Consider the following 10162-nt stretch of genomic DNA (forward strand, 5'->3'; position numbering starts at 1 on the left):
TCATATTGCCTAGATTTGTTTTTATATGTTTACTCCATCTCAGAGGCCAACATCTTTTTAGGCATTTGGCTACCATTCCTTAAAATGCAAGGAAATATTTCTTTCTGAATTGCTGCAGGAGCCTGAGATCAACTTCACCAATGCCTCAGCTTCCCTGAAGGTACCACGTTTGTTCTCCCTTGTGACTATTGTCTGCCATCTCTAATGTTCCATTAATTTTCTTAATAGTATCAGTTTAGATATTGATAATGTTGAACTTGACCTGAGCCCTGTGCTCCTGGAAAAAACTGTGATTAGTAAATTTCCTCCAGTTCTTCCCTGTTTTATGTTCCAGGAAAAAGCTTACTGCAAAGAACCAAACTTTCTCTTCTTGGATAAGACTCACTAACACCCTCCTTGCTTACCTGTGGTGAGGCCAGACATAGACCCTCCGATTTCCCATTCTTTGCCTCATAAATGATTTGTTGAACTGTTTGTACCCACTGACCAGTCTGAATGGAATCCTTGAGTTGACCAAACTTTAGGCAGGCTTCTCTTAGTCTCCCAGGCACCTGAACTTTGCTACACCCCTGGTCTTGAAGGGCTTTGAGTCAGAGCTGCTGCTGCTGCTGCTGCTGCTAAGTCGCTTCAGTTGTGTCCAACTCTGTGCGACCCCATAGACAGCAGCCCACCAGGCTCCCCCATCCCTGGGATTCTCCAGGCAAGAATACTGGAGTGGGTTGCCATTTCCTTCTCCATTGAATCAGAGCAGTCCCTCCTTAGCAGCCTCTCCAGGTGATCAATTGACTGCAAGGAAAGAGCTTCCTTGATCAGCTGTCCCATCACATTACCTGCTTATCTCACACCCTTGGACCAGTTTCCTTCTAGCCTTTTCTCTTCCCTATAAAAAGAAAATTCCTTTCTTGTATGATCTTTCAGATGTTGGCAGATCTTACAATCTGACCAGTCTCTCTATTGCAATAGTTACCTTCCCCGATTGCGGCAGATTTTGATAAAATCTTTATTCCGACAAGCTTTCTTACCCCCAAGTCTGGGTTAGATAATCCTCAGGAGAGTTCCAAGGCATCATGTGACTTATCCTAATTAGAGCCTTAGTCACACTGGGGAACAAGGCTGTGTTCTTGCCTTGATTCCTTACTAGAATGTGAGCTTCTTAAGGTCAGTCTCTGTGTCCAATTTACTTTGTAGTCCTGACCCCTCATAGAGTTCTAGGACATTTTAGAGGTCAAGTAAGCCTTAACTATTAATTAACTTATTTAATTAAGAACCAGCTTTTTTCCCTGTGAAGATGGACAGCTGTTCTGAGAATCTTTTCTAACCAGTCACTTCCATGGATGAATGAAGTGGGTAAGGGGAAGGGGGATCACAATGAAGATAGTTCTCCTACTTTAGCATAAGAATAACTTTAATGCCCAGGAGGGGTGATTTAGATTAGACAAAGGTTTGCCACCCTCCACTGTCCCTTACAAAACTATCTGGGAAAGCAATTTTGATTATTGTTTTAGAGGCCATCAGTTCTAGAAAAATATCCCAAAGAAAATGGGGTTTTTTATTCTTTCTGGCTCAAAATAGAGACTTATACACTTCTGGAGACAGAAGGAATACTAGCTTCAATTTATCAAACACATAAAATGTTAACTGTGCCATTTGATTGAACCTTTATGACACACATCACCAAGATATGATTTATGTTACACCAGAAATGCTGCCTCCTCACTTCCCCCTCCAGTCAAGAGATCCAGCCTAGCCTCAAGGACTCCAGCTTAAATCCTCAAGGAAGGTAATAAAGGAAATTGGTTCCTATATTCAGAAATTGTCCCTGCCTTGAATCAAAATGTCTTTAGAATGCCAAATTTTTTTTGGTTTGCTTTTTTTTAAAAAAAAGATCTTCCATTCCTGTAATTCAGATTCCTTGCCTAAGTTTCTGATCCATTATTAATCTCAGTAGGATCTGTGACTTTCTGATATTCAAACCATTTGCCTGGGAACTTGTCTTGTTTACCTCTGTGCTTCGTGGCAGCTTAGTCTATCTCAGTTCTCACTGTCTGGTCCTGACACTACCCATCAGTTTCTAATCCATCCATGCACCTACATTCCATGAACCTGATCTTGGTGTTCCAGCTCATACTGACATACCACAGGCTGCTCTTCTTATTTAAAGGCTCCTCCATACTTACTATGGCTCTTTGTTGACTACTTGTCTTACACTTTTGCAGGCTGCTGCTCACAGTTCTAGGAATGTACCACATAGTTCAGAAACAAAACATCTGGAACACATCTATGTATTCTAATTAAATTCAATCAAAGTAATAAATGTTCATAGTATAAAAAGTCGTTGGAAAGTACAGTATGGAAGGGAGGGGGGAGATTACAGTGGAGAAACATGACAAACTCTACCCAGCCTGATGATTAAGTCCAACATCGACAATGATGAGTCATGTTGATAGTATGTACCCAGGATACGATACAGTGAAAAGGGCACTTTGCCTCTGAGGTCTTCTTCTCCAAAGTCCATAACCCTAAAATAATCTTGAGGAAAACATCAGACAAATTCCAATTCAGAGACATCCTACAAAATGCCTGACCAGTATTCCTCACAACTATCAGGGTTATTTAAAAAAATGTCCAAGCAACTGTTCCACTCATGAGAGCCCATGGAGATATGACAACTAAATATTATATAATGTGGCAACCTGGAAGGAATCCTGAAACACAAAAAAAGACACGAGATAAAAGCTAAAATCTGAATAGAGTATGGACTTTGCCTAATAATAATGTACCAGTATTTATTCACTAATTGTACGCAATGTACTACAATACTAAAATCTAATGTTAAATAGTAGGGGATACTGGGTGTGGACTATATGGACATGGTATAATCTTCTCAAGTTTTCTGTAAATTCTGTTCTTCAAAAACTGTTCTTCAAAAAAGTCTATTTTTTAAAGGTAAATAACATAGATAAATTATATGAGTAAAAAGAAAAAATAGCAGTTCTTGCCATCATATCCCAGTGGCAACAGTTTTGAATTCATTGAATTGTTTCTCATGGCTCTACTACATTTCTAAATAGTATGTCTTTGTGAAAAAATTTTTTTAATGTATCCATTTTTCCATTGACTTCTTGTGATGGCAGATGAGGATTTAGCTTTCTTCCACCATGAAAGCTTTCTCTTCTTCACGTTATATTTTTGTCACAGCCAAAAGCTGTGACATATAGTAATTCACATTACTACAATTATGTAATCTTGTTCACTGTTAACTAAATTGTGTTCTCATTACTTTTTTACTTGAGGCATGGTTTGCTTTTTCTGAAATTAATAATTGTTTCTTTTAATTTTCTTGATTATCTATGTATATATTGGTAATTTTCCCCCAACACTCCAAAAGTTACATGAGTTAAGCCTCATGATATTATTTTCTAGAATAACAGACATCAGAAAGCCAGCCAGTTTTATTTTGTTGTGGCACCTCTCTCTTGCAGACCTCTGTTCCCTTGCTCTACTCTAGATCCATGCCTCAGTTACCAGTCCAGGACTTCTCTTTGTCTTCTTTCCAATGAATTCTGTGGTTTTTGGATCAAATATCATCTTTCTTGGCTTATTTTATCATTTAAATATAGTATGTTATATTCTCTAGTGTCTTTTTTTTCTCCTTCCCATCATTTTTTAATATAAGATTAAGATTGCATTTTTATCAACAATATGTATGCACTTACTCTGAAAAGAAAAATAGTTTTACAGGTACATTAGGGAAAAACACAATGTCCTTGCTTGAGATCCCTAGAAAACTGAGTTCAAGGGGAAAACTTATGTTCATATCTATCTATCTGCAATCCCAGAAACCTAGCAGTGATAGAAAACTAAAAGTAAAGGAGGGAAAGAAGGGGAACAACACAGTGTTCATTACCTCACTGGTCTCGCTTTGTGGTAAGTGCAGCAGGTTGCTTGGTCTTGTAGGATGTCTTCAGAGAGGTCATTTGTTGTTGTTGCTCACTTGCTCAGTCATGACCAGTTCTTTGCGACTCCATGGACCACAGCACACCAGGCTTCCCTGTGCTTCACTATCTCCTGGAGTTTGCTAAAACTCATGTCCATTGAGTCAGTGATGGCATCAAATCATCTCATCCACTGTTGCCCCCTTCTCCTCCTGCCCTCAATCTTTCCCAGCATCAGGGCCTTTTCCAATGAGTTGGCTCTTCACATCAGGTAGCCAAAGTATTGGAGCTTCAATTTAGAATCTGTCTTTCCAATGAATATTCAGGGTTGATTTCCTTTAGGATTGACTGGTTTGATCTTGTTGTCCAAGACTCTCAAGAGTCTTCTCCAGCACCACAGTTCAAAAGCATCAATTCTTGGATGCTCAGCTTTCTTTATTGTCCGACTTTCACATCCATACATGACTACTGGAAAAACCATAGCTTTGACAGTACAGACCTTTGTCAGCAAAGTGATGTCACCTCAATGGAGGTAAGTTTGAGAAAACTCTGGGAGATAGTGAAGGACAGGGAAGCCCAGTGTGCTGCAGTCCATGGGTTGCAAAGAATCAAACACGACTTAGCAACTGAACAACAACAATCTCATACCTGTGTCTCTGCTTCTCTACTGCCTCTCACCTCTTTAAACTGATTGTTTTCATAGTTACTTCCTTTTTCTCTAAATGGTATTATTGAAATGCCAGCTTCTGATTTCCTAGCTTGGGACATTTTCTCTTAAGTCCCTCTGAAAAAGATGAGGACTTGGTTTTCTTTCTACCCTTCTGCTTGCATCACATGAAAACACCCTTCAAACATTTAAACCCCACCCATCCTGCCAATGCAATGTAATTTTGGCAAAAACAATAATCATATTTAGTTTATCATTTAACAATATTAGGGAGTAGAACTTCCAGAATGGCAGAGTAAGTGCTTATGAGAATCCACTCCATAAAAGCAATGAAAATAAAGGCAACAATTGTCAAATCAACTTTTTCAGATCTGTGTAAATTAACTTGAAAGAATCTAAGGAGTATTTATTCAGGAAAAACTGCTAAAACTTGGTAAGAACATAAGCTTCCCAGCATTTTAACTTGCCCTATTTCCATCTTCCCCTTCCAAGTTCCACAGTGCAAACCAGCATCCTAGCTGCCACTTCATGAAGGGGGCTGACCAGGCTTAGAACTCCTTAAAATATTTCTTCCCCAGACAATTGCTACTATTTTATATGTATGGAAGTTTCTAGAAAATTCTTATTCATAGGGTTAGTCATTATTTGACTAGACTCAGAGCTTGTTCATTGGAAAGGCCTCATCCTTAGGGTGTTTATCAAAAATAATCAGAGAAAACAAGATAATGACCAAAAGGCTCTAAAAGAATATCTGGGAAATGGGATGTTTATAGAAGGATTTGAAAAGATTCAACATATTCCTGGAAATCTAGAAAAACATGTACTTATGCACACTTTTACATGTTCAGAAAAAACCTGAGAACACCCTTATCTGTCACAGGGTTTTGTACAATCAGGAATTTAAAGCTAATTCAGAGTGATAAACTGCCAGAGCCCCAATATACAAACACAGCAACCTTAGGCAAAAAGTAGATGACTTATTGGTTCAAAGCATTTAAGGGAATCTATATTCAATCACTGGCTGACTACAAAGATAATCAGGGAGAGAGATTAGTAGCTAAACACCATAAGATATACACACTTGACAGAATTTGTTCAGAAAAATTCAGTAAACAAACAAAAAAATAGCAACAAAGTAACAGCAATAATAATAAGTCATGGAGGGGGTGGGTCCCTAAGTTTCAGAAGTGTCCCATTACATCTTCTAAAATTCCTCTTTTATATTTAAATTATGAGACATATGAAACAAAACAATAAAACCACAAAAATATTGCCCTATCACAGGGGAAAAAACAGCTAATAGAAATTGTCCTTGAGGAAGCCTAAGTTTTGGTGTTACTAGTAGAAGACTTTAAATCAGCTCTTATAGATATTTTTAAAAAGCTAAAGGATACTATATCAAAAGATTAAAAGGAAGTATAAGAATAACATCTCACTGAACAGAGAATATCAATAAAGAGACAGAAATTATAAGAAATCTAAATAGAAAGTTTGGAGTTGAGAAACAAAATAGCTGGAATGAAATGTGCATCTGTGGGACTCAACAACAGATTGATTTGCAGAAGAATCATTGAACTTGCTGGTAAGTCAACTGAGGAAAAGAAAAAAAAAAAAGGAAGAAAAATTAATAGAGCCTAAAAGAGACCTGTGGGACACCATCAAGCATCCCATGTAGATAATGAGAGTTCCAGAAAGAGATAAGGGAGATCAAGAGGCACAGGGGTCATTTGAAGAAGGAATGACCAGAGACATTCTCAGTTTGATGAAAAACATTAATCTGTAGATCCAAGAAGCTCAACAAACCCAAATAGGGAAAACTCAAATTGATGAGCACTTAGATACATCATAGTCAAATTGTCAAAAGACAGCAACAAAAGGAGAATCTTGAAATCAGCAAGGAAAAAAAAATGACTCATCATTTCAAGGGATCCTCAGCAAAACATTTGATTTCTTATCAGAAGCTATGGAGGCCAAAATGCAGAGGGATGATATATTCAAAGTGCTGAAAGAAAAAGACTGCCAATCAAGAATTTAACATCTACCAAAACTATCCTTAAAAAATAAAAGAGAAACAGACTTTCCCAGATAAGCAGAAACTGAGAGATCTGTGATGAGAAGGCCTGAATTACAAGAAATAATAAAAGGAGTCGTTCAGGCTGAAATTAAAGAACACTAGACAGTAACTGAAATCCACATAAAGAACACTCTTAAAGGAAACTATAAAAAATACAAAAGACAGTATAAATGTAGTTTTGCCTGTAACCCCTTTTGTCTCCTGACTTAAAAAATAAAAGTGTAGAGCTATAATTATAAAACTGTAGTGGTGGGTTTATAATGTAGAAAATGTGATTCATATGACAATAATAGCACAAAGGAGGGGAAAGGGAACAAGAGCTATATTGGAGCAAAGTATTTGTGTTGTATTGAAATTAAAGTGGTACTAATTCAAACTAGATTGTTTAAGATGCTAATGGTGATACTGAGAGTAACCATTGATACAATAACTCAAAAAAAAAAGACAAATGAATTAAAATGGTACATTAAAAATACCTATCTAACATACAAATAAAAGGAAGTAGTGGAGGAATAAAGAAACAAAAATACTTAGAAAACAAATATCAAAGTGGTATGCATAAATTCTACCTCATCAGTAGTTACATTAAAATGTAGATGGATTAAATAATCAAAAGGTAAGGATTGGCAGAATGAGTTTTTAAAATAATTTTAAGACCCACACATAATCTAACCTGTGGCTTCCCCAGTAGCCCAGCAGTAAAGAATCCACCTGCAATGCAGTAGATGCAGGAGACATGAGTTTGATCCCTGGGCTGGGAAGATCCCCTGGAGAAGGGCATGGCAACCCACTCCAGTATTCTTGCCTGGAGAACCCCATGAACAGAGAAGCATGGAGGGCTACAGTCCATAAGGTCACACAGAGTCAGACACGACTGAAGCAATTTAGCATACAAGCAATCTAACTTGTGTTGTGTAAAGAGATATGCAAAGATACAAATGGGTGAAAGTTAAAAGGATTGAAAACAGAAATATCAGGGAAATGGTAACTAAAATAGAGCTGGAGTGGCTATACTAAAAACACTATCTCAGCTGGGCCAGGAAAGAAGTCATAATTCCTCTCTATCTGCTTAACTTCTATTTGTCTAGAACTAATATTTTTTTTATTTGCTTTATTTTCTGTGTTTATGATTACATCCAAATTTCTATCAAATTGTCTACATTTGCCTTCAAAACATTCAAATATCTGCATCAGATATTCAGAAATTAATATTTCATCTTCCTAATAGATTATCTGAAGAGCCTTCTACCATGCTCCAATATGAATGGGTTATCCTCTCTACCTGCAATTTTCATCCTGAGATCTCCTCTCATAAGCATCATGTTAATTACCTTCATCTCTGTTGGGTTGGCAGAGAAGGCAATGGCACCCCACTCCAATACTCCTGCCTGGAAAATCCCATGGACGGAGGAGCCTGGTGGACTGTAGTCCATGGGGTCACTAAGAGTCGGACACGACTGAGCGACTTCACTTTCACTTTTCACTTTCATGCATTGGAGAAGGAAATGGCAACCCACTCCAGTGTTCTTGCCTGGAGAATCCCAGGGATGGGGGAGCCTGGTGGCCTGCCATCTATGGGGTCGCACAGAGTTGGACACAACTGAAGCGACTTAGCAGCAGCAGCAGCTGTTGGGTTGAAAGTACTGTTTTTGGTTTTTCAGGTTTTCTTTCTTGGTTTGTTCTTTCATTTTGGTAGAACTCGGCCTCCAGTAGCCTCCTAAGAGAAGGGAATAAGAAAAATACATTTTTTAAAACTTGCCTGACTGAAATGTATTTATTCTACCCTGAAACTTGATTAAAATTTGACTTGATATAGAATGTTAGATTAGAAGTCATTTTCTTTCAGAATCTTGAAGGCATAATCTCAGTTGACTTTCAACTTCTAGTCCAATGAGAAGTATGCAACAATTTTGATTTTTGATTCTTGTTATGTGACATATTGTTTTTCTAAAACACTATCTCCAGTGTACTAAAATTTATTATATCTTGGTTTAAGTGCATTTCATCTTTTGAGTGGGCAGTCTGTGGGCTCTTCTTAATCACTTTCCTAAGGATGTAAAGTAAAGATTTATTTTACATATAAAATTGAGTGATCGGGGCAAGGCACACAGAAATAAAGTGCAATTGCCCAAAGCTAAGTGGCTCCTAGTCACCGATCTAGGAACACTGTGGCATAGGTACTAGTAGTTCTTGATTAGCTCAAGAAAGAGGAAGAAGAGGGATTTAACACAAATGAATGGTTTACTTTAAACAGGTATTCAACCCCAATTGTAGTGACTATTCCTTGAGTTAGTCAGTGTTCAAAACAGTTCTCTCTCAATGAAACAGAGAGACTGAAATAATGAAGTTTTTAATGGGTAAAGTTGATAGTTCTGAGTGACCTTTAGGGAAAGGTTTCCTCTTATCAAATTATAACAGACATTCTGGCTTTAGTCAAATGTTGTAATGTGAAATAGTCTTTCAGACTCAGAACGCCTTTTATATCCTTCATATCTACAAACGTCTGTCATTGTCGTCTCAAACATACATAAACATTTTTGTGAGGTAAAAAGTTTTTGGAAAATTTTGTTAAATCAAATAAGATTGGAATATAGTTTAAGGGAATATATTCTTTTATCAAAATCCTGTGCTAAAGTTTTTCTTTTAAATTTTCTCCTGAAGCTGAAATCAAAGCATTCATCCTAAAATATAATACTTTGAGTGCATAAAACTTCATGATTATTTTACAAATATACTGTAAAAAGTAAAAAATATTAAGGCAGAGAGGCAGGGGCTATGTTTAACTTGGAAATTTGGCAAATATTTTGATTGGATATTATTTTATTTGCCTCTTTAACTCTTACAACATAAAGCAATTATATGTGGACAGGAGACTATTTAGTGTCAGCTTTTCCATAGTATGCTGCTAAGTCACTTTAGTCGTGTCCAACTCTGTGTGACCTCCTAGACAGCAGCCCACCAGGCTCCCCTGTCCCTGGGATTCTCCAGGCAAGAACACTTGGAGTGGGTTGCCATTTCCTTCTCCAATGCATGAAAGTGAAAACTGAAAGTGAAGTCGCTCAGTCATGTCCAACTCTTCGTGACCCCATGGACTGCAGCCCACCAGGCTCCTCTGTCCATGGGATTTTTCAGGCAAGAGTACTGGAGTGGTGTGCCATTGCCTTCTCTGTTCCATAGTATACTTTTCTTCTTTTCTAATCTGTGAAGATTGACAAAGGGCATTTAAAGAAGTTTTATTCTTTCCTTGTTAATCATCTTGGGAGATGAACTTTAGTAGGCACAACTATAGTTAATGGTTCTATTCCCAGTTACTTTAATTACTAGAGCAAAAAATGTTAATTCCTACCAGTCATAATACTTTAACAGTTTATTGAACTTCACCAGAGGGAAAACACTATTAAGGATATGGTTCATTAGGTCTGTGCTCTCATCCATTGAACTTAGACATTTATCTAGAAACTAGATAAATGACACAAAGCAAAAAAA

The sequence above is a fragment of the Bos indicus x Bos taurus genome, chromosome 7 (assembly GCF_003369695.1).
Source record: "Bos indicus x Bos taurus breed Angus x Brahman F1 hybrid chromosome 7, Bos_hybrid_MaternalHap_v2.0, whole genome shotgun sequence".
In the NCBI taxonomy this organism is placed as follows: Eukaryota; Metazoa; Chordata; class Mammalia; order Artiodactyla; family Bovidae; genus Bos; species Bos indicus x Bos taurus.